This window comes from Coturnix japonica, chromosome 5, assembly GCF_054131305.1.
Source record: "Coturnix japonica strain WE chromosome 5, WE-NBRP24, whole genome shotgun sequence".
In the NCBI taxonomy this organism is placed as follows: domain Eukaryota; kingdom Metazoa; phylum Chordata; class Aves; order Galliformes; family Phasianidae; genus Coturnix; species Coturnix japonica.
In genome coordinates this window covers 12,873,422-12,896,109 of record NC_140667.1, presented here as the reverse complement: position 1 = coordinate 12,896,109, position 22,688 = coordinate 12,873,422, and the positions used below count along the sequence as shown (strand labels likewise).

Below are 22,688 nucleotides of genomic sequence, written 5' to 3'. Positions count from 1 at the left end.
CTTTTTCTGACCTCTGGATCAGCTTCTGTCATGTTTGAGAATCCCAGCCAAGACAGAGCTTGAGAAGGATGGCAAGTTTGGCAGCTGGCTCACCTAGAGTATGCCTAGCTGTGTGTTAGACCATGTGAGAAGGTGTAACACCTTCTGCATTCTTCAGCTGCCAGTTGTGAACACCCTTCCCTGAAAGGAAAGGTCATTTCTGTGGCTTGTGAATCAGGAGAGTCAGCTTCCCTTGTAAAGACTACTCAGCGGAGTTTGGATCAGTTCCTTAATCTCTTCTTCTGCCTTGGCTTTGTGTTGTAGAAATTATTCAAGGACGGTCACTTCCCCAACAGCGCTGCTGTCTGGCTACCATTTAGGAGTCCACAGTGAGAAGTGTCCCCTGTATTGTTGGGGATGTTGCACTACACAAAATATCAGTATACTGAGGTGGAAGTCTGGCTTTCTAGTTTGCTTTTATTTATATGTTTTTTATCTCTTTGAACTGTCAGGAAGAAGTAGTGTGGGAGCTTTGAACACCTTAGCTGTGGAGACATGCCGTTCAGTAACAGCTCCTCAATAAAAGAGCTGTTTATTTTTATTGCATTTTCTTTTCACTGTTTTTAATAACTATAAACAACCTCTGTGCAGAATGTATCTGGAAACTTACGACCAGCTGGGTTAGGGGGCCTTTGTATTGATTTCAGTCCTGGGAAGAGGAGAACATAACAGGTCCCTGACTGCTCCAGCCACTTCCTGCCTGCCAAGGAATGCTGGAAACAGAGGTCCTTATTGCACAAGTAATTAAAGGTTCATCAGCCCTACCTCTCTGATTGCTTAAGGCCATTGTAGTAAGGGACAAATACTCCTGCTTGCTCACTGTTATTTGTTTTCTGCTTGCTCTGTTTTTCTTGGCCTTAAAAGAGGAATTATGAAGACTCTTGAGTAGGATCTGGGAGTGCTGTGGTCTAATGCATTTGGCTGTGGCTCTGGGCATGTTGTGGAACACTCTAGTACTGAGAATTGTAATGTCATAAGTGCTCTCTCTCTCTTCCTGCTTCTTCCCCAAACCCACACACCAAAGATAAGTGCTTTGAAGGTACTCAAAAAGCAGGTACAAGCTGCTCAGGCCCTGGCACAGAGTAGATGAAGAAGCCAGATGTGGGAATGTCTGTAGAGCAATACATCTGAATGGCTGAAGAATCTTCTGGCTCAGCAGATATAGGGATCTTACTATAGCTGAATTGGACTCCAAAAATGTAAAGGGAGGCTTTTCTTTGGAATTTATTTAAGGGTTTCCATTCTCTTTCTGTGGACTGAATTCTGAGGTCAAGATTTTTGACTATTTTCTCTGCATTGTAAGTGAGAAAATACTTTACTTGTCTTTTAAATAAACATTGAGAGATATACGAGCAGGAGCCTCTTAAAAACAAAAAGCGCTCTACTAAAGACTGTGAGTCTTTGACAGAATCACAAGAGCAGGGCAGAGTGAGCCACCCTTTAACCATCTGTCCCTTAAGATCTGGTGTGTCTTATTTCTCTTGGGAGCACAGCCCACAGACATGAGAAGTCGTGTTGCTATCCTCCAGTTTTTCTTTCTGTGGATGAATGATCACCAGCACCATCAACAAAGCGAGCACCCATTGCTCAGGCTGTCCTTGTGCCTCGAGAGCAGTGGAAGAAACAGCTGAGGAATGAGAAGAAAAAGAGAGCTGGCTTTCAGCCCTGTTGATCCAGGAATATTGTGAGTGAGTCTGGGAATATGGCTGGCAGAGGATGAGAATTTCACTTGCTCCTGGGGAGTGTAGAAAAGGGATGAGCTTGGACTGTGCTTGATGCCTGCACCCGTGAAGCCTCCTTGTTGCTGAAGACTGTCCCAGGGAGCCTGGCTGTAGGGGTTTGGCTGTAGCTCAGGAACAGCTTGGGGCACATGTTGGGTGGGCAGATGGAGCGGGTGATGGAGATGATCTGATGAAGAAGGGGAAGTGCAGAGTGAGAAGCGGAATGACAAAAGGGCAACTGTGTGGGCGACCCAGTGGGAGTGGAGGAGGGCAATAACTCATCTCAAGAGGAGTGAGAAGCCAGCAGAGAAATTGCCTGGAATAATCAGCTGAGGCAGAAGAAGGCTGGTGGGAATGATGAGGTCTGGCAGACCTGAGGTTATTCTCCATGTGTGCCTGTGAAGGAGTCAAACAGCTTCTTGGTCAGTCTGCAAGGGCTGCCGATCAACAGCCCTGGTGCTGGTCGCAGCCCTGCATGGTCCAATCATTAACCACACGGCAGAGCAGAAGGGGCATCTTTGGAGGTCTCAGCGGCACGGCATCTCGACACATCGCAGCCCCCGTTGCAGCAGCCTTACAACAGACACTGCGTAATGGTCTGTTTTGCATTTGTATTTCATTTGCCTCCCATATGGGATCAGTTTTTCTCTTTTCTTGATTTTTTTTTAATAGTGTTTTTCCTAGTCATAATAATCAGTGTTTCCCCGCCCTCCCTTCATTTTACACAGCTGGCTTTGATTGGTTTCAGTCCTACAGATGCTCCTGCGGACTGAGAAGAAGGGGCAAAGGTTCCCTTCCTTTTCAACACGAGGCAGGCGGCCTTGCCGGAGGGATGAGGAGGCCCCCGCGCTCCCGGACCCATGGACTCTTCACCCCAGCTGGCCTCTTGTGCATCTGCTGAGGTTTGCCAAATTGCGAGGTAATTTCTCTGCCGAAGGCCTGGAGAAGATCATAAGTCACTGATGGTGTGCATGCCCATTCTCCTGCGCTGTTTAAAAACAACTGTTCTGGTAAGCGAGAGGGGCAGGATCCCCAGGCGCCATGTACTTGCAGGCTGTGGGTACAAAGGGCCAGAGTGCATCTGTGATCTGGCCTGGCAAAGAGACCTCAGAGCCCGCTGGGTCTGACTCACATTTCTGTGTCTGTGTGCAATCAGACTTGCGGCAGCTGCAGCCCCTTGTGTCTGACTGTGCAAGGTATGTGGTACTTGGTGCAGAACACATTTAACCTGTGCAACCCCATGCAGCCTGCCACCAAGAGGAATTTTTCATCCTGGCAAACGTGTGAGTAAGAGGCATTCTGCCTGCATGAATTGGCGTGGAAAACAAATTGGAGGGTGGATAGGCAGACTTTCCTGATTTTTAGGGTGTGAGTCAAGCAGAAATTGTGTGGCAGGGAGAAGAAACTTCCCTCAGAGGCAACCTAATCCACAACTGCCCGGTGTGGGGTTTCAAGCAACTTCCTTTGAAGCAGCTTGTCCTGGTCACTGTCGGAGACGGACAGCTAAGTCAGTGGTTGCTCAGCCAATGTGTTATGGCTATTCCTGCATTCCAGGCACCATCCAAGAGAATGAGACATAGCATTGCACAAGACCGAAAGAAAGTAAATGTTTACAGGCATAACGCACATTTCAGCTTGTTACATGTTCCTGAGCAGTGAAAGAAATGAAACAATAATTAAAACAGGTCCCAAGTCTCAGTGTGTATCTTGGCTTACAACACAGTCCTCTTGGAGCGCTGCCTCTGCCTCTCTCTGATCCCAGCCTGAGCAGTACCACTGGGCTGTTGCATCCAGGTCAAGGTCTTTCCAGTTACTTCAAGTACATTATCTTTCTGAGAACTGGAAAAGCTTTTTTATTGAGGGGGCTTTATGGTTTGCAATAGATATGGGTGTTCTTACCTCAGATAGAGGCACTCATGCAGGAATCTTCTTGGGTGACAAGATCCTTGCGTCAGATGTCAGAAGTATCAGTGAAAGGGAAATTACAGATGGATTTATTACCATGGGAGCAGGGTGGAGAAAGTAGAATAGCAGAGTGGGAGAGGTGTGGACCATTTTAAATAGTTTATTTCCTGAATTATCACTTTTTAATGGTCTAGTTCTGCCTTCAGTGAAGCTCTGTGTGTGATGGAGCAGATGTAGTGAAGAGCTGTATCGGCACACCTGACAGCTGTGCTGGGAAGTGAGCCTGAGTAACTGGCTCTGCACTCCTTCAAGTACAACATTGGTCCCAGCACGGCTTGGAGGCTGGGATGTCTCCCTGTTGTGAGTCCATTGGGTGGGGAGAGACAAGGGCCTCTGCTTGGGTTGTTCTGCCCCTTCTTTTTAAGGAGAACAGCAGAGGGCTGGGGAGGTTTAGATTTGCACAGATCACTCACTCATCACTTCATCCTTTCTGCTTGGTGCAAGGAATTAGGGAGAGAGCAGAAAGGTGAGTAAAACACCCCAGAGATGCTCTGTGAGTGATGGTCCCTCTGTATCCCCACCTCCTCCCAAACTGTGAAGCGTCACCCTGTCCTTCACACTAAAAGAAAGCCTTATGTCACCCTGAAGGTTAGTTCTTGGCAAGCAGAAAGGGCTTTTTAGTAATAAGCAGCCCACTATGCACATGGCAGAGGGAGACAGGCCTCCACACATGCATTACACTGGTCTGGGGTGTAAGCTCAGCATTCACTTATGAGCAATAGCCCTCGCTGCTGACTCACCCACATTGCTTTTCTTGGTTCCCTTGGTTGAGCAGTGAGCTGGCCAGATATTATTCATTCTACTTGAAATAATAACTGAGAAAATTGTCTATTGGAGGTATAAATGTCTAAGACTTCCTGCGAGTGAAGTTCAAAAAGTGTGGCAGTAGCTCATGCAGCAGAATGTCTCTAAGAGCACACCTACAACACAGGCTGGTGCCTGTATATCAGGCAGAGCAAATGCCCATGGCCATTGCTGAGTCTGCACGTAGATTAGATTTGTTTAGCTTCTAAAATAAAGGGTAATTTTAAGTAGCAGCAGCTACATGGCCTCCTGTCTTATGTGACCGGGTTATTTAAAGTTCTTGTTGTTAAGGAGAAATGCTGACTTTTCTATAAGGCAAGCTGCAACCTGCTTCTATGCAATATTCTGTTGTAGCTTTTTGCTAACTTTGGATAAATAAGTTTTGATTAGCGAGTTGCTGGATTTATTCTGAAAGCAAGCGGTAAAGTTCAAATGAAGTCAAAGGTGGTGTTGGGAAGTTGGCCAGTGTGCTTTTCAGTCACTAAGTCAGGAAAAAATGTTTCATATATGAAACTGATGCTTGTGTGCCTTCTAATCAGAAACAACTTATCATCAGCTCTTCAAAGTTTTCATACAGTTAAATCTCCTTAGAAAGTTGAATAGTGACTATTGTTGAGGAAAATGCAAAGCAACTGAGCGGTATTATAAACTTTTATTGTTGTAGGTTACATAGGGAGAATATTGTGGGAGTTCAGGTCCCAAGCCTTAGGCATAGGGTCGCAGATCACAGAATCATTAAGATTGGAAAAGTCCCTTAAGATCACCAAATCCAGTCCCCGCTCCATCCACACTGTGCCCACTGACCGCATCCTTCAGTACCACATCTCCACAGTTACTGAACACCTCCAAGGACAGTGACTCCACCACCTCCCTGGGCAGCCTGTGCCACTGCCTCACCGCTCTTTCTGAGAAGAAATGTTTCCTAATATGCAACCTGAACTTTCTCTGGTGCAACCTGAGGCCGTTACTTCTCATTTTAGTCCTGTCACCGGTGTTGGGATGTTATTCTGTCCTTCTTCCATTGAAGTTTCCTCAGTACAGGGCAAAACAGACAGGCATGATGGCATTTGTTTGAGAGCTATCAACAGTCTTCCTGTAAAGATGATCTGCTTTGATCGTACTGGGGCAGTAAAGGCTTGTGTTTGTAAAGAGGAAGAGCCAGATTTCCAGAAGTCTGGTATTTTACAGAATGCTTGACACAAAAGCCGTAATTGTGGGATTTGGGTTCCCTTGTTAAGTCCTTATGCTTTCAAATTCTTGGAGCTAATTTTCATTGACAATAGGAACATTCCTTGAAAAATGCTGATGTAATGAAGTACGTGCTACTTGAGATTAAAAGATTTATCCAGTGAGTCCTTTTTGAAACTTTTGCGAAGTATCTTAACATTTTTATGTTTCTCCAACTGCCAACAAAATCACATTGCACCACACAGTTTGCAACATTAGTCAGATTTTGACACTGGCTCACGCAAGAGGCAGTTTTCACAGTCAGGAATCATAAAATGTTAAAGGAATCGCCATTATTTGAAAACTAGATACAGTTCAGTGAAGCAGATGGACTTGCTGACTGTGACTTAGGAGGTCTGTAGCACAGCTGTGTTGACACGGATTATAGACAATCAAAATTGTATATAAAGGGCATGCCACAGTTTTAGTTTTAAGCATATTGCTAACATTTAATGAAGTATGTAACCTTATATGGTTTACGTATTTTTGTACTGTAGCTGCAAGTTATGCTAAGGCCTTGACTAAACCATCCCAGAAATCTCTATTGCTATTTGTAATGCAGGCACGCAGACCTAGAGTGCCAATAAGCCTTTGATTGAATCTTGATTAATGTAAATACACTAAGCCTGTAGGTGCCATTCCAGCCTAGGCAGCTTCTTGCAGCTTTTAACCATGTCCACATCAGAGTCGGCCCCTTTGCTTCAGATGATTTCCAAAGACCGACTGAAGAATGTTTGGACTTGTTTTTGAAGGATCAGGGATAGAGCTGTTTCCCGAAGCCCCCTCGCTGCCTTGTTTGCAACACCATCCAATAAAAATTAAGCCCTGAGATAGAAACTTAGGGAAGGAAAGAAGGAAACAGAATTCTGTATGTTTCACAACTGTACTCTCTGATCCCAGGAGAAAGGTTGGGTAAGAAATGATGTGATCTTTCTTACATATCTGCTTGTCTTCAAAGTTCTGGGCTAGTTTTCTTTTACAAGCCAGGGCTCTTGGCTTAGGAAGACAAGTTGCCAAAGTGTTTCAGTTCATTGCTTTAACCAAGTGGTTCCTTGACTAACCAAGCAGAGGGTGTGTGCATCAGCACAGTGGGTAACCAAGGAGAAAATGGGATGTGTTTTGGGAGGAATAAGGCATCTCAAAGCATGATATATGTTATGGGGATCTAGACGAATGGGAAAGACCAAAGCTGGTGCATGGTGGTATTTGGTGCCTTTGCACCTGTTGGTGCCCAGCTGTGTCCCAGACTAGAATGTATGCTGAACATTTGTAACTGCTTCTGTGTGTGGGATGGGACAGGGTTTTCCAGCACGAGAACTGGCTTCTCTGGAAGTAAATCTGTGTGACTGTAACACTCCTGTCTACATCACCACCAACACTTGCTAGAAATTCTGCTGTGGTGAAAACTGTAACTGCAATGGCATGTGATGAGAGGAAAATGTGGTGATGAGGAAAATATTGCATGGCTTTTGTACTTCCTGCTATGGTAATACTCTCCAGTGTCTTCTCCCTGAAGATGTCATCTTCAGTCTGGTTTACTATATGGATCTGTATACATAAGAGGTTACATCCTCTCCCACTGCCTTTCTGTCCATGCGTTGTGTTGCAGATAGCCATAGACTAGTACTGCTATTGCTAATAAGTCTGCCACTACTGTGAAGGGAAGAGTAGCTAAGAACTTTCTAACCTACACACGTTTGCCCCTTCTGTGATAAGGTTCATGCCCTTCATTGACGAGCATCATCAGAGCTTCATGTCTCCTTTTGGCTGTCGCAGCAGCATGTGAATATTGTGGTTGGTACCTTCTTGGCTTGGGTGTCCTTGCACAGCAACAACACAGGAGATGGAGCTGATATTCTGGAATGTGTTGCAGGCTGGCAGATGTTTGGCTTCTGCTGTAGGTCTGCTTTCAGTGTTCATCCTTCTCCAAGCTCTATACACTAAGGAGCTTTCCAAAACTACCTGCCATTCCTGATCTTTCCCACCTACTGGATGTTCCTGGTAACTGCTTTGCTCTGACTGCTCCAAATGCCACTCATAGTCTGGAGTGGCAGAAATCCTGTAATTGCAGGCTGGGTGGTTTAGGCTTGATTCAGCCTCAGAGAGTGCTGAGCTTTCTGAAAGTACTTGTGTTTTTGTATTCTGGCAGAGGGATGCAATTTCCAGAAGGGAGGTATTTTTATGTAGAGTATGTTACTTGCCATTTAGTTGTACCGTATAGCCTGAGTTTGCTATAGAATCTTGAAAAGTGTCATAAAGATAGCTTTGAAGAGGTTACCTGTCTTTTTCTAGATGAGGTTTCTGGGGCGAGGCAGATATACAGATAGATAAAACTGGATTAAAGAAGCCATAGAACAGATCCTGGCTTCCTCTTGATTTGCATGAATGGGCAGATACATAGGAAAGCTTTGCCTAGACCTCTGCTTTTCCAGAAGGATTTTTAAAATATATTTTCTTTCCTTTTATTCTAATTTTGTTTCAACCCTCCTAACACATGTTGTTCGCTGTCACTTGGAGCCCAGATGCCCGGAACAGCCTGTTTCACTGCTTGTCTGCTCAAGAACTCCAGAATAGTCCTATGCAACACAAACCTCTCTATTTTTAATGGGGCCTATCCAAGGTACAGTTTCCTATCGTCATTTGGCCTAACTGGGTCACTGTTACACCTCCTGGTTTAACAGTGCTGTGAACAGTTGTAGACTGCTGCCATTACTGTGTGATGACATTTCTCTGGCTGTTCAAATATTTCCTCTGACTTGTATTTTCTGTAACATCATTTTTCTCATGTTTTCTATGGCTTACTGTACATTTCTTTGGTTTCTTTTTCTTTTTTTTCCCCTCCTTTTCTCCAACTATTCTTACAACACACACAAAAATCTTGCAACTGTCAAATATTATTGTAGTACTCCTTGTGACTACCTATCCGTTTCACATCGGACAAGATAGTTTTCTTCGCTTTTCTTTGCAAAAGAAGGCGTGTTAATCAAAGAAGAAATATTATTAAGAAAATAATTCTGTCAGCCTTTAAAATATGCGGTGTCTTGATTTGTGGTTCCCGTAAAATTGTGAGTTTTCAGCCAGAGTTAAGAGATGAGTTATTGCCTGAAGTGGCAGATGAAATGAAAAATGGCGAAGCTCATCTCCCTCTAACACACACATTGTGGGGGTTACCGGTGATGTCATACCTGTGATTGTGTCCTTGTGGACCAGCTCTTTATTTTTAAGCAGAATGTTATTTCCTAATCTCAGTAAAACAATCCAGACAGTGCATTATGGTGCAATTACTGTCTCTTGGCTGTGGTTGCTGAGTTCTGGCCCTGTGCTTTGGAGGACCACCTTGATTGTTTTACACTTGCTTGGTCATGCTTTGCTGGTTTTCTCACAGAAACCCAGCTTATCGTGATGCCTATGACTGACATATGCATTTTTGCTTATTGATACTAATGCAAGCATGTCTTCTTTTATTTCTGTGGAGGTAAAAAGCACATGTATCAATAGCCTTAGATTACAGTAAAGCTGCTGCTGCAGCTGGCCAGGTAGGCAGGTAGCTGTTCATATTTGGGCTAAAAGCTTAGCAGAGCTACCCCAACATGCCTCAGCTCCACCAAAAGTTTTATTCCATGACAGAGCGCAGGTCAATCAACAGTGTCTCGAATGCCCTCATATGCAGTAGTGCTGCAACTTGATCCAGGCATCCTTAAAGAATGGTCAGCTCTGGATCAGCTAAATTAAAATCCTGTCTTATTTCTTCATCTCAACCCATAGAATGGTAATGCATGAATCAGCAGAATGATGATCACATTAATTGTCCTGCATATGATCTGCTTTTTTGCCTTTTCTTTGTGTTGGCAGCAGAAAACCAGATTATTAAAATGTGCAGGAATTTAGCATAGTGGAGAGGAAGCAGGTTTAATCTGCAAGCCTTAAGAATTAGTTTCTTCCTATTATTTCTATTATTTCACTTTGTTCTCACTGGGCACTTTTCTTGCTTTTGGTACCAAATCACGATGATGGGAAAGTTCTACACTGGTGAATGATCTGTGCAGTGGTCTACGCAGCTTCCCTGCTTCTAGCTAGCCAGAGACTTGCATGAAATTACATTAGATTGCACTTGCTTCTTCATGGACTTCCATAGACTGCCAGCAAGATAAGTCCAAGCTTCCCATGCAGCTGAAGACCTTCTGTGATGGCAGCAGATATTGAATTTGTGAAGGCCTTGTTGGTGTTCCCCAGACGTTTCTATTTGTTTCCTGCTTACGGCTTGAGGAACAGACCCAGTAAGACCTCTTCTAATTAGTCAGTAATGAAAATGTGCTGTTTTTTATATTAGTAAATTAACTGGAAAGACAATTTGGCATTTTTAATGAATGATAAAAATGCCTTGGGTCTGGATTGCCTTTATTGGCCTGGCTTGAATGTAATATTTTCCAGAAAGCAAGTGAAATCAGAATCATCCAGTGCCACTGTTACATGGCTGTTTTGGTTCTAATGTAACCACTGGTCCCTGCTTTCTGAGAATTGGTGCAAAATCCCCCACATCACTGTATTTGGGCCACTACTTTTAAAGCAATACAGCTCCACATCGTGATGAAGTAACGCCAGTATCTCAATGAGAGGACAGATGTGATCTGTGCTTGCCGTGTCATCTTTATAGTGGAACCACACCAGGGTTTGCAACATACAGAGATGTCTTCCCATTCCAAACCAGGCGCTAGTTAGGGTTGGCTTATATACAAAGATGCATTTGTTAAGCGGATGTTTTGTTAAATCAGTTAAATCATTGCACAATTCTTTGAGTGAATCGTGAAGTAGCTCAGGCCAAATGCATCATTTTCAGATAGGTTTTTGCCCTGGTGTAGCTGAATTCATGCAAAATTCTGCATTAAGTAATATCTAAATTGATGGCAGGATGTGTGTGATGAGGTTTAGACCTGCCTGAAAAAACATGGCATAACATGAAATTCCCATGGTTTTTGACCTGTCTGTTTTTATATCTGTGTTGTGCATTATCCACACCGAGCCTTCAGCATCATTGGCTTTGCTTTGGGGTGAGGGAGGTGGTTAAGAGTTCTACTGCAACGTGTGTGTCAGTGCTGTGAAATTTAGTATTCCCCGTGGACAGGGGCTGCCAGACGGAGCTGAGAGCAGAGTTGCCCAGTTCAGTGAGGACAGAGCCGTTCTGGGCAGGGGAGGTGACTGCTCCTGGTATGCTGGGAATGTGAGGGAAGAGCCCTCTGTGGCACAACTCCATCTGCTTTTACTTATTTCTGCCTTTCATATTCTACAGGGTTTTAGTTGCTGCTTGTTGTTCTCATTGCCTGGACCTTCCTCTAGGCTTTACAAGCACTGGAGACACCCCTTGCTCTGTGCTTGGAGACGCTTCTCTCCCTCCAGCTGGGAGTATGGCATGCTCCAAACCCGCATTTCATCCTTTCCCCAGGAGAGCAGCCACTGCTCTTTAGGGTGTATGGGGAGGGGAGGTTGCTCCTAAACCCAGAGCAATGCAGTTTAGTCTTGCCGTGCATGATTTCAGTCCAGTGTAATGTTCTTCCGCTTGTGTTTCTCCCCCTACTCCTAAATCCAATGAGTCACTTTTATGGAAGCTGTGGGCTTCGCACGTCATTGTCATGGCTTTGTCTGAGGTTCTGTTCAGGTCCCACTGAAGCCAGTGGACCGCTTTCCATCAGTGGAAGCCTTTTCCATTGATGGCAATGGGAGCTGAGTCAAGCATCTGAGAAGCAGTGCCAGAGCCAGTCGGGGACAATCAGTGGGTGCTTTTGAAGTATACATACTATTGTCTGTATGCTTTGGTGAAGTGAGAAGAGACCAACAAGGGGATGGAAACATTTTTGTAATGAATACTAAAGGTCTTCCCCAGACATTAGCTCCCTCGTCTGGGATGAGGAGACCATCCAGGAATGAGGAAACTCTCGCACATCGCCAGGAGCAGAGCTGGGATGTGAGGAGCGGCCTGTTTCCAATCAGGGTCTCACGCACTGTGGCCACGCTGCTCTCGTAGGATGCAGAGCCTGCCTTCCATTGGGATTTCTGCATGGGCTTGGCAAGGCAAAGGGTAGCACTAGCTCCTGCTTTTTGTGAGCAGTGTCCCAGCTCACACATTCCCACTCACACCATGGAATCCACCAAGCTGCCTTCCTCAAGCTCACACCAATCACTTGCTGTTTCCAAGACAGAAGTTGTCCAGTCCCAGTGTTAGAAAGGTAGGAGAGCCCTTCACAAATTTAGGGCCTCTTCCTGTGTCCTGCCTCCTGGCAAGTTTCTAATTTATGATGAACAACCCCAGCTTGTCCAAAGCTCTCCTTGCAGGCTGAGTTTTCTTTGATCCCTCCTGTAGCTTTCAGATAGAAATTTTCAAGTCAGTCCACATCCTTTCTAAAGTTCAGTGTCCTGAGACTAGATGGGCTGTTCCAGCTAAGGCTTTGTATGCTGAGCAGTGCAAAAGGGTTGCTCCATGTGGTTTACAGGTTGATCTCATGTTTGTACAGCCTAGGACAGTGTCGTTTATTTGTAGCAACAAACTGGAGTTGACTCATGTCCAGCTTGCAGTCCATCTCAACTCTCTCCATATTTTTCTGAGGGATGTTGTCAGTTTTTCTCTATCCTTATCTCTACTGAATGGGCTCCAATTTTTTATTTTTTTTTTTCCCAAACAATTTCCCTACTTTGCCAAGATTAGAGTTTAACCCTGTCTTTAGGCAGCCCTTCTCAGCTTCATAGCAGCTGCATATTTTACAAGCGTGCGATCTATCTCATGGCCCGTGTTGTTAGAGAAATCTTTGAAGAAAGCTGGACTCACAACAAACACAATACAACTCCACTGGGTTAATCCCTCTATTCTGACAGTGACCCATAGATGTTTAGTGTCCAAGTGTTATATTACCAGTCAGTTTTGCATCTGCTATGTGAAGGTTTATTTGAGACCATTTATTTGATGTCTTCTGAGGATGTTATGCATCTGAAGCTTTACAAGTCAAGGCACGTAACATTGACGGCCTTTCTGTTATCCACGAGGCTGTCACAGAGGGAAATTAGCTTGGTTGGATGCAGTTTGTTTCTGATTAAATCCACATTAGCTGAAGTCTTTGCTTTGTTATCTTCTGTGCTTACGAATGTTTGCGGTATTTATTCATTATTTATGTTGCAGATCTTTTTTTTTTTTTCTGGGAATGATTGCTAACCTGACTTTTACTCCTTATGCAATTCCAAAAGCTTACTTAATTGAGGTACGAAGTTTGCTTTGTTCTCTCTGTTATGCATCATGCTCAACGGAGGCACAGATAATTCCTCATAGTTTCAGCCAGTTCTCTAAATCTTATAAGATAATGTTCATCAGGTCCTGCTTCATCCTCGGTTTGGGTTGAATACCCCTCTGCAACTGCTTTTAGCCATGCTTCTTATGATACCTGTTGCTAGATGGCCACTCAGATTTTAAACTCTCATGGAGTTTAAAATCACCAGACATCACCAGAGGCACAGGTGAGTACTGCTCACTCCACAGAAGCCTGGAGAGGAAAGTTGACAAGCAGCCCCTTACCTCACCCCTCTCTGAAAGGTTTCGGTGTGAGAGGAACACACTGGTGCTGTTGCCTTTGGTAGCCCTTGGCTGTCCTGCCTGATGACAGGAAGCTGTGCACACAGTGTACTACCAAAGAGAGGCACTGCTGCCGCCTTTGTGTTCCAAAAGGCTTTACTTCACCTGTGCTCAGCTCAGCACAACTGTGGAGCCCACGTTGGTTTCTGTGCAAGGAAATGCTGGATCAGAGTTGGTGTTAATGCTTTATTTGGGAGCAGTTGCTGAGCTCCAGCTGCTGGTGGAGGAGATCAGCTGCATAAACAGCATGGAGATAGTGCCTTGCAGCTCCCTGTCACTGTGTGGAAGTCAAGCAATAATAACAGATTGAAAAACCTGGATTGGAGGAAGTGTATATAAACAGTGAGTAGTGGCCTCTTCCAGGCTGGAATGTAGTAAGTAAACATGGGGAATGCAGGTTGAGCAGAGAACCTGTAGCATTCTTTTAGCTGAATACACTTGGACATAATAATGACCCAGCAGGCTGTCTAGGGCTCTCACAGCAGTCCAGGGAAGGAAGGTGAGGTTTGAGTGCCCAGACAGAGGGACAGACAAGCAAAGGTGACTTCAGTGTCTCTTCTAGTAAAGCTGAAATAGCTTTTCTAAAACTTTTCCTAGGAAAAAAAAAAAAAAAAAGGTTCCTGAGAATGTTTTTGAGGCTGTAGTGCTCAAAGGTCCTGTACAGCCTCAAGCTGTTAGTTTATGCAAAGAAAAGGTCTGTTAACCACTGGGGCAGCACCTCCCTTACATTGTCTTGCCATCTGAATTAGCCTGCAGTGCCCCCATCCTATGTTATCCAATGTTGTGTTAACTGGAACCAGATCTTTCACTTAACAAGGGTATTTACCGAGCCAGAAACTGGATCTAAAAGATGAAGAGACATCTACAGAGTTCCAGCTCAAAAGGTTGTCTGGGAGTTTGTACCGCACCCACTCTTTTAGGAGCAGGAATAATATATAGCCTGGCAGACTGTAAATCAAAGTCCTGTATGGGGAGAATCCTGCCGTGTGCAATCTACTTCTCTTTGTTGATGTAAGGACTTCTGGCTTTCTTCTTGCCTTCTCACACTTTCTTATTCTCCAGGCCAGTTGGTGATTTCAGGCCCTGATCTTTCCATCCACTGCCACATCCCAAAGCTATCACTACCTGTTTTGTGGCCAAGAGGAGGGCGGCTCCAGCTGTAAGGTGTGGAGTAGCCTTTCTCAGCATGCAATCTCCCAAGCCATCCTCACGAGCTTGAGATCCATCCCCAGACTCACTTCAGTTTTTGGCCCAGCTCCAAAGCCTGGGGGGAGGGCTTGAAAGTATACTTGCTGCAAAGTCCTGGGCCAGATAAGCCAATAAAGAGATAACAATGTTGGAAAAAAAATAAATAGAAAACAACTCCATCCCCTGATTCATTTTGCTCTGGGAATCCCCATAGTCTTATGTTTCTAGGCTTGGCCTTGTTTCCAATTCATACTCCCTCTCAAAAAGGCAAAAAGAGCCTTTTTGTCCTTAATTGCGACTATAAATAAATCATCATAGCCAGAAGTAGTATTTTTCCAAGTCTACAACTCTAGTGTCTAAACCCTTCAGTTTCCAGGAATTCACTTCATTTTACCCAGAAGTTGGGACAAAGAAGTGAAAACTGCATTCATCCTTTGTAACACCAACTCCGGGCCTGAGAAGTTTCACTTGATTTCTGTCTTAGATCTATACCTGACCTCCAAAATACTGTAAAGACTGGTACATTAACACCACCTTGTCTCTCTGGACCTGTAGGGTTTGTTGGAGCTCAGAATGCAGGCTTTGGTGCCTGAAGGTGAGTTAGAGCCAACAGAGCTCTGTTTGCACGTCAGCCTTCCTCAGCCCACTGTTAGCTATGCAGTGATGAACAAGAGCTTGCATGCCACGCTGGTAAAAATCTGCACCAGTGGAAGTGCCACACTGTTCTTGTTGCCACTGCTGAAATGTACCATCCACTGCCTCATTGTGCTCACACCCTCTGGTTGGTCTTCATTAATGTTCAGCAAGTGCTGACGTCAGTGGGTGCCATTTTTACTGCATGAAAGAATTCAATTTCACACCTTTACTTCATCCACACTTCCGTATCAGGCACCGTTTTGTCAGACTGCCCCTCTGCTGCCATCTGTAATACAGCAACAGAACATAATGGAATACTGGTGGGAAGATTCAGCCTCTGCTGTCATAACCACCAACATCCATCTCTGAAATCACAGGCCGACATAATAAAATAGGAGGCATTACTTTTGGAGCAGCCTGCGTACTTCAACTTTGTTGATACAAGAAGTATTTCTGCTTGTGTAAGTCTTGACGTAAAGGGAGGAGCAAGCTGGGAGTGAAGCTGCCTTGTAAGGATAGAGTATTAGTCTTTGTTTCAGTCTAATTCCCACATTGTCACAGGAACATGTGTGATGGTGGTAGTCATCCTTGTGGATTGTCCTCTTGTACTTCAAAGATCATTAAACACAATTACAGGAAAAGAGATCTTTGTTTCTGAGCAAAACTCAGCTTTTATGTAAGTGTTCCACATTTTCTTCATAATTCTTTACCGATCGTGGCTAATTTTAACCATTTGGTTGGCATGAATATAAGCCAGCCCTTTTCTGCCTACTGCTTCCCATTTATTTTCATGAGAATCGGGTGTCTGGATCCTTAAGTCACCTTTAAGTATGCCAACCTCTGATCGCATTTGCTTCGTATGACTTACTCTGCTACGTGTCTTGGGGCGAAAGCCTCCCATTTTTGGACAGTGATGGTAAATTCCAAGGGGCCTCGGTGAGGGCTGAATTCACATGTCTAACTGGAGAGAGGTTCTGCCTTAAAGAAGTCTGTGCTCCCTGCCTGTTTCTACTGTCTGCCTCTTGGTTGGTAACGTGTGAGGTTGCACCTCCATGGGTCACAGCTGCCATGTACACAAGGGAGAATGACAGAGGGGCTTCCAGACCCAAAAGGAAGATATGTTTCAGGAAGGATGGGATGTGATGCCACAGCGCATGGAACAAAACAGGCAGTGTCACAGCCAGCAGCAGACAAGAATCACCTGGGCAGGAGCTGAAGAAGCAGAGTCTACAGCAGCTGAGGTCTAACTTGAGTTTGGACCTGCAGCTTCAATAGGTCAAGGCAGGGAACTGTTGACTGTGCTTCCTTGTTTTTCTTTTTAATGATGGTACTGTCATCCAACAAAGGCCTCCATTTAGAAGGTGAAGGCTCTCTAAGCTAGTAGAGACTACTAAAAAATATTAATAATAAAAATGCCTTTGTAAAGCAAAGAGAGGCAGGGCAGAACTGGCTGGCAAGTGAAAAGTATTTCCCATGATGAATTATGAATGAAAAGAAACGTTCCCGTGCTTTGAAATTTCTGCAGGATTTTTTTTCCCCATCAGAAACACTAAAACCTGAAAGAAGTTAAGTTAAAAAGAAATAAATAAGATCTTAAGCATCTCCTCCCTCCAGGAAATGAGCTCCTCCATCTCCCTTTTCTATGAAAATGTGTATTTAGAAAATAAACTGTTTTTCTGTTTGAAAATAAAACAAACTATCAAATATAAAAGGTTGACCAGCTCTAGGAAAGTCTGGTCTTGTGCTTAAGGCACTGATTTTGGACCAAGAGACCTGGGTTTAATTTCCACTTCTGCTACAAACTTTTCCTGCGTGACCTTGGGCTAATCCTTTAATCTCACTTTGCCTCTGTTCCTCATCTGTCAGATGAGACTATGACTTCCCCACCTCGCAGGGGTGTTATGAGAGTAAACACATCCTCCGTGCCCCGTGCCTCACCTTCCAGCCAACTCCTCTACTGGGGAATGGAGAAAGAGGGATGTGCCCCCCGCTCTGGGAGCTGCTGCCTACCTCCCTCCGTGCCATCAGACAGAGTGGAGAAGGCCAGGCTGGTTAGGATCCCTGGCATCCTTTGGGAGCAAGAAGAAGGAAAAGAAGTGCTGAACATGTGTGAGCCATGGGAAGGAGAGATTTGTTGATTTTCTGTCTTTTTTTTCCTTTCTTCCAAGATGTAAGTGTGTTTTTTTCAGCCCAGACTTCACATAGCATCCGCAGCACTCTAGCTGCAAAAGAACCGGCCCTGTGTAGGGCTGGCTGCTTCCTGAATTAGTCTCCATTTGCAGCAATTACCTTCTTTCCTTTCTTGCCAAATGTTTCTCTGAGCCTGAGGCCCAGCTAATTTTTTTTGTCAGCTCTGGTTGCACCAGGCAGTGCTCCTTTCCATACGGGAAATAGAGATGCCATTCAGGCCCTTCTAATCCTGCTTTCACTGCTGCACTCGTTAAAACACTCCTTTATTTATTTTAATTTTATTCTCTCCTCCCCACCACCTTTTCTAAACAACCCCTTACATTATGCTTTTAATTACCCTTAGATTTCCCTTGTGTAACTTCGCCGGTGTTTGCAGAGCCATAGGCAGAGTGCATGGTGCTGGAGCCTCACACATGGTCTGTGGGCTCACCCCTGACTTGCTCAGTGGCATGCTGTGAATGACTCAAAGACCCGAGGGGATGGCTGGGAGTGGACGGAAGGGTGGGGGATCCAAAGAGGGGTATAGAAGGGGGATGAGATGTGAAGGTGCTCCGCTGTCCCCGCGTGTCATTGGCACGAAGAGGGAAAGGATTGAGTTGAAGGCTGAGAGCAGGGTTGGGAAGCTGGGTGTCCCTGCCGAGGCTGGGGCAGCAATGTCTGTATCATGGCTCCATGAGCATGAGCTGTAATACAGCATTATATAGGCATGACTTCATCTGTTTCCATAAGATTGCTTTCTCCCTCTCCCTTTCTTTGGCTGGTAATTGAGAAACGCATGAGCTCACCTCCTAGGAGCGGGAAATGAGAACCGCAAGAGGAAACGAGCTGGAAAGCATATACGGGGCCGGAAAAAAAAAACATAGATTAGGTGGGGGGGTGGTCAGAGATACTATGGAGAAGAAAAGGGATTCCTCTTGCATGGGATCATAGCCATACAGGGCTTATGACAACTTCCTCAGTTCTGCAGGCAGGGCCAGGGCCAGGGCAGCCCCACTGACATCGTGTGGCAACCTTGTAGCCTTGAAAGCATCCAGAGGATTAGGACAGAAGGATGATGTAATACATAACAATGTCGTGGGGAGCTCAACTGCAGGTTTTGGGGTGGAAACACAAGCCATCTGCCCCAGCTGAAGATGCTTAGAGATGAGGAGGGTGTGAATGCACCCAGGTGCTGGGGATTTAAAAAGCCTGGGGAGAAGGTCTGATGGCTTGTTTTTTGTTTTGTTGCTGTCAGTAGGAGAGTTGCTTAAGGCTGTGCTCTGGCCTTGGACTTGGATTGTAGGCAGGTAAGTAGAATCTATCACCAATCCTCCACGTTTTTATTTCTTAAGTTTTCTACTTTAAACAATATCTAGTATGAGGAGAAAAAAAATCTCTTTGGTGATCTGGCTTACACCTGTTTATTTGTTTTTTGCCAGTTTCTTGGCTTTAGAAGTGGGGCTGTGTTGGGGTACACCTAGAAGAGGCTATGAGGATGCACAGGGAGTTGGAATACCTCTCTTTTGGAGACAGGTTGAGAGAGTTGGGGTTGTTCAGCCTGGAGAAGAAAAGGCTCCAGGGAGACCTGACTGCTGCCTTTCATTACCTTAGGAAAGCCTATAGGAAAGCTGTGTCAGGGAGTCTTTTAGGGTAGAGGGCAATGGCTTTAAAATATGAGTAGATGGATAGGTTGAGATTAGAGATTTGTAGAAGAAATTTTTCATTGTGAAGGTGGTGAGGTGCTGGAACAGATTGCTGTGGGTTCTCCATGCCTAGAGGTGTTCAAGGTCAGGTTGGATGGGGCTTTTAGCAGCCTAGTTTAGTGGGAGGTATCCCTGCCTACAGCAGGAGTTTAGATCTAGATGATCTTTAAGGTCCCTTACAGCCTGAACCACTCTGATTCCTCTGTGACAGAGGAGCTGGCTTAATGTGACCAGGTGAATGAATAAAGCCTTCATTTTTCTGTAGTGTCTTACGTTCCATCCTCAAAGAGTTCCTCTCTTTCTCTACAAGTCCTCTACTTGTTTTCACTCCATGCTCTAAGGATGTCTTGCACCTTTCCCTAATGCTGCTTTTGAGGTGTGGCTGGGGAAGAGACAGCTGCTTTCAGTTAAAGTTAGGTTTTGAACCAAGAGGTTTTAATCTTACCTGGCCACTGATACAATGTCACCTTATTTGTGGAAGGGGCCCCTGCTTAATTAGTTCTCATGCAAGTGTAAATTACCGAGAGACAGAAGAAAACGATGTAAAATTATCTCTAGAAAGCTGGGCCAGTGGGAGTGCTACATGCAGCCAAGTGCAACTGAAGATGGATGACGCTAACGAACTGATGGTGAGATTTATAGAGAACTTGCAGCATGTCTGGTTGATGCAGAGGACTGCTGTGCTTCACCAGAGGTGGTCTGAGGAGCCTGGAGCTCTGCAAATGAGTTCTCTGTTCTTGAATTATGTGACCCTGATTAAAAAGCATTAATGGAGACAGGTCAGTGCTGGGGACCAGGTGTCACTGGCTTGTGTACCCATCTCTTCTGGCTTGTTCCACCTCTCTGTGGTGACTAAGGGTTTTTTTTAAGTATTCTGAAGGAACTTCTATCTGAAGGGAAGTCTGTGTGATGTGTTAGGGCTTAAAGGTCTGTGCTGGCACAAGCGGGTGCCCCATATACGTTATACCCTATTTATGTTTCCATTAGATTTTTTTTTCCCCTTCTCTTCACCTCTTTTTTTTCTTCACAGTTTTTCCTAAGTGAAACACTAATGCAGTAATGTTCAAACCCACAATGTTTGAATGGCCTCTAAATTAGGCAAAACAAGGTTGCCCAGCCCTAGCTGAGAAGACTGGACTTACTTTCTAATTCATATACACTGCTCATTTTGCCCTAATAAATACATTTCTATCCTAGATGAGGAGCACTGTAGGTACTTGAAATGTTAAGGACCTAAATGAAACATTAGGACAGGCAACCAGAGGCAAGAGGAGAGGCTAGGTTGATAGCTGTGTCTAGGTGCCTGGTAAGAAAGGCCAAATATTCCAACTGTGCTGTGTTTGAATAAACCTGTGCTGGGAGACTTGGTCACAGATAACAAAGTTCCTTAGCTGTCACTTTTGGTTTTCAAGGGCTTCTCTTTCCCTGGAGAAGTCAAGGAGGTTTTAAAACTGTATCTAATGAGCAGCAGAGTGGTCTGAGGAGGCTTCTGAGAACTGGTGGTGGTATTAATTGACAATCAGCTGAATGTTATGAGCCAGCAGTTTGCCCTGGTGGCCAAGAAGTCCAATAGAACTCTAGCACATATCAGAAACAGATCAGTCAGCAGGAGCAGGGAGGGGATCACCCCTCTGTATTTGGCCTTGATGAGGACTGCACCTTGAGTCTTGTGTTCAGTTCTGGGCACCTCACCAGCAAACTTATTCTGTGCAGTGTGTGTTACTGTCACATAAAGACTGAATGTTTAAGTGGGGATTCTCAGGACACTGAAAACGAAGGAAGTGCATGGAATATGGTTACTTCTCCTAAATGTGTACACAGTTGTGATAAGGCCTTGTAGCTGTGGTAGAACTCGAGAACCTGACTTTCTTGTCCCAGTTTGTGCACCTGAACTGACCTTGAAGCACCACTGTGCTTTTTTGAGTTGTCCATTCTGCTCTGTCTGGGTTGCTTGGAGTTTAAGAAGGTCTGTGGTTCAGTCCTTGCAGTTCTCTTTCCCTGCTGTTAACTTGGGAATGGGCCATGAGAAAGATAAATGATTTTGGCAGTGGGAGAACCTGACTGACTGACATCTATCCCAGGGAGAGAATGGTCCGTGTGTTGTGGAAGCACCCTGGGCCCACGTACATATCAAAAGGCCTGACTGCATGGCACATCTTGTCCTGTTACAGAACGAGGGAGGAGGCTGTGAGCTACACCGGTCTGCTGCTGTCACAGGGAGAAATTACATAGTTTGCGTAACATAATGTTTCAATCCTGATCTTATGGTGGTGGTTTGTTTTTTTTTTTTATTTTATCCGGTCCTCCAGGAAGGAAATGGAGGCTCAGTTTGTGAAGTTGATGCTGGTGGGCTGATTCTGTGCAGCTCTTCATCCTGCAGTGTCTTCTTTGGGGACTGTTAAAGGAGATGGCAGGTTAGCATGTCCTCAGTGCTGGGTAGGAGTGGTGGTTTCCTCAGTGGCCTCCCATGGAAATGAACACAGCTTTAGCATAGTCTATAGGTCTGTGGGTAGTTGCTGCTCGATTCTTACCTGGTCTAGACTAATGATGAGCCTGTCTGCTTCAGTCTGAACACCCAACTTTTTCCATGAAATGCACCAAATGATAGCGTAGCCTAAAATAAATATTTTTTTCAGACTTCCCTGCCCGGTCACCCTGCCTTTTTACCTTCAGACCGTAGAGTATGAATCAGAACCTGTTTGCCTGCCTTTTTAAGGCTTTGCTTTTTTCTGACTAATGTCTCATTACCTTTGCTTTTGCCTTGCTTTCCTCTTTTGCCCAGTGCTGCACGTCTCTCTTTTTTTTTTTTCTTCTTTTTTTCTTTTTCTTTTTTCTTTTTTTAAATCAGGCCTTTTGCCTGGAAAAAGCAGGAGGCTGTGCCTTCTCCCTTGCACACCTGCCCTCATCTGTGTTGGCTACTTAGGTATTTTTGCCTTTTTTTATTGGCCCATTGCATGCATGTTGATCGTCTGTGCAGCTGAGGTCAAGGAATTTCCATGTCGTACTTGGAGAGAGGGTTTCCCCTTCACAGTCTCTCCTTCAAGCAAGCAGCAGTTCATGTAGAAATAGCTTGGCCACTCTTGGAAATAGGTCTGTGTGAAATAATAAAATAATATTGTCTTTTTGAGGTCGGGGGAAAAAAAAGTTCTTTTATACAGTCATGCATACACTCTTAATTCCACAAAGCTTGGTCTGTTTTCCCCTCCCCCCCCCTTCACACTTCCCCCTCGCCCTACCTTTTTTCCTAAAACACTGGAGAATTCAGGCTTGGAGTCTGACGGCACTGAGCATACAGCATGTACTGTGCCTTTTGAAATGCTGGCTGCACTGAAAAGCCTCCCTTAATGCTGCACTCTGTGGCTTTATGACGTTGTGTGTGGTGTGTTGGTAGTGGGGTTCCCTGCTGGCAGAAGGGCAGGTGAGATGAGGGTTCGGAGGAGTGGAGAAGAATGGCTTGTGTGATGGGCAGGCTGGGGGTTTTTCACCTTTGTTTTTTCTTTGTTATTTCTGTTGTGACCCTCTGTACTTCTTGCATAGATGGAGGGAAGCCATATATCTGCATGTTGGTGTGTCTGGTGACACGTTTCCAGTTGAGATCTGTATGGACAGCTGCAGTACCAGTGA

The 22,688-nt window shown here is 44.9% G+C and overlaps 1 long non-coding RNA gene across 7 annotated transcripts in view; it reads left to right on the top strand.

Moving 5' to 3' along the window:
- Window positions 1–2,542: 2,542 nt before the first annotated feature.
- LOC107314540 (uncharacterized) overlaps window positions 2,543–22,688 on the top strand; it is a 195,346-nt gene continuing 175,200 nt past the window's right edge. For 5 of the 7 annotated variants that reach the window (XR_014947028.1, XR_014947035.1, XR_014947030.1 and 2 more), the window contains exon 1: window positions 18,415–18,668. This is a non-coding gene — a long non-coding RNA (uncharacterized LOC107314540). Of the gene's footprint in view, window positions 2,680–18,414; window positions 18,669–22,688 lie in introns of those variants that run through there. The other 2 variants (XR_014947034.1, XR_014947032.1) reach the window with 2 other exon arrangements.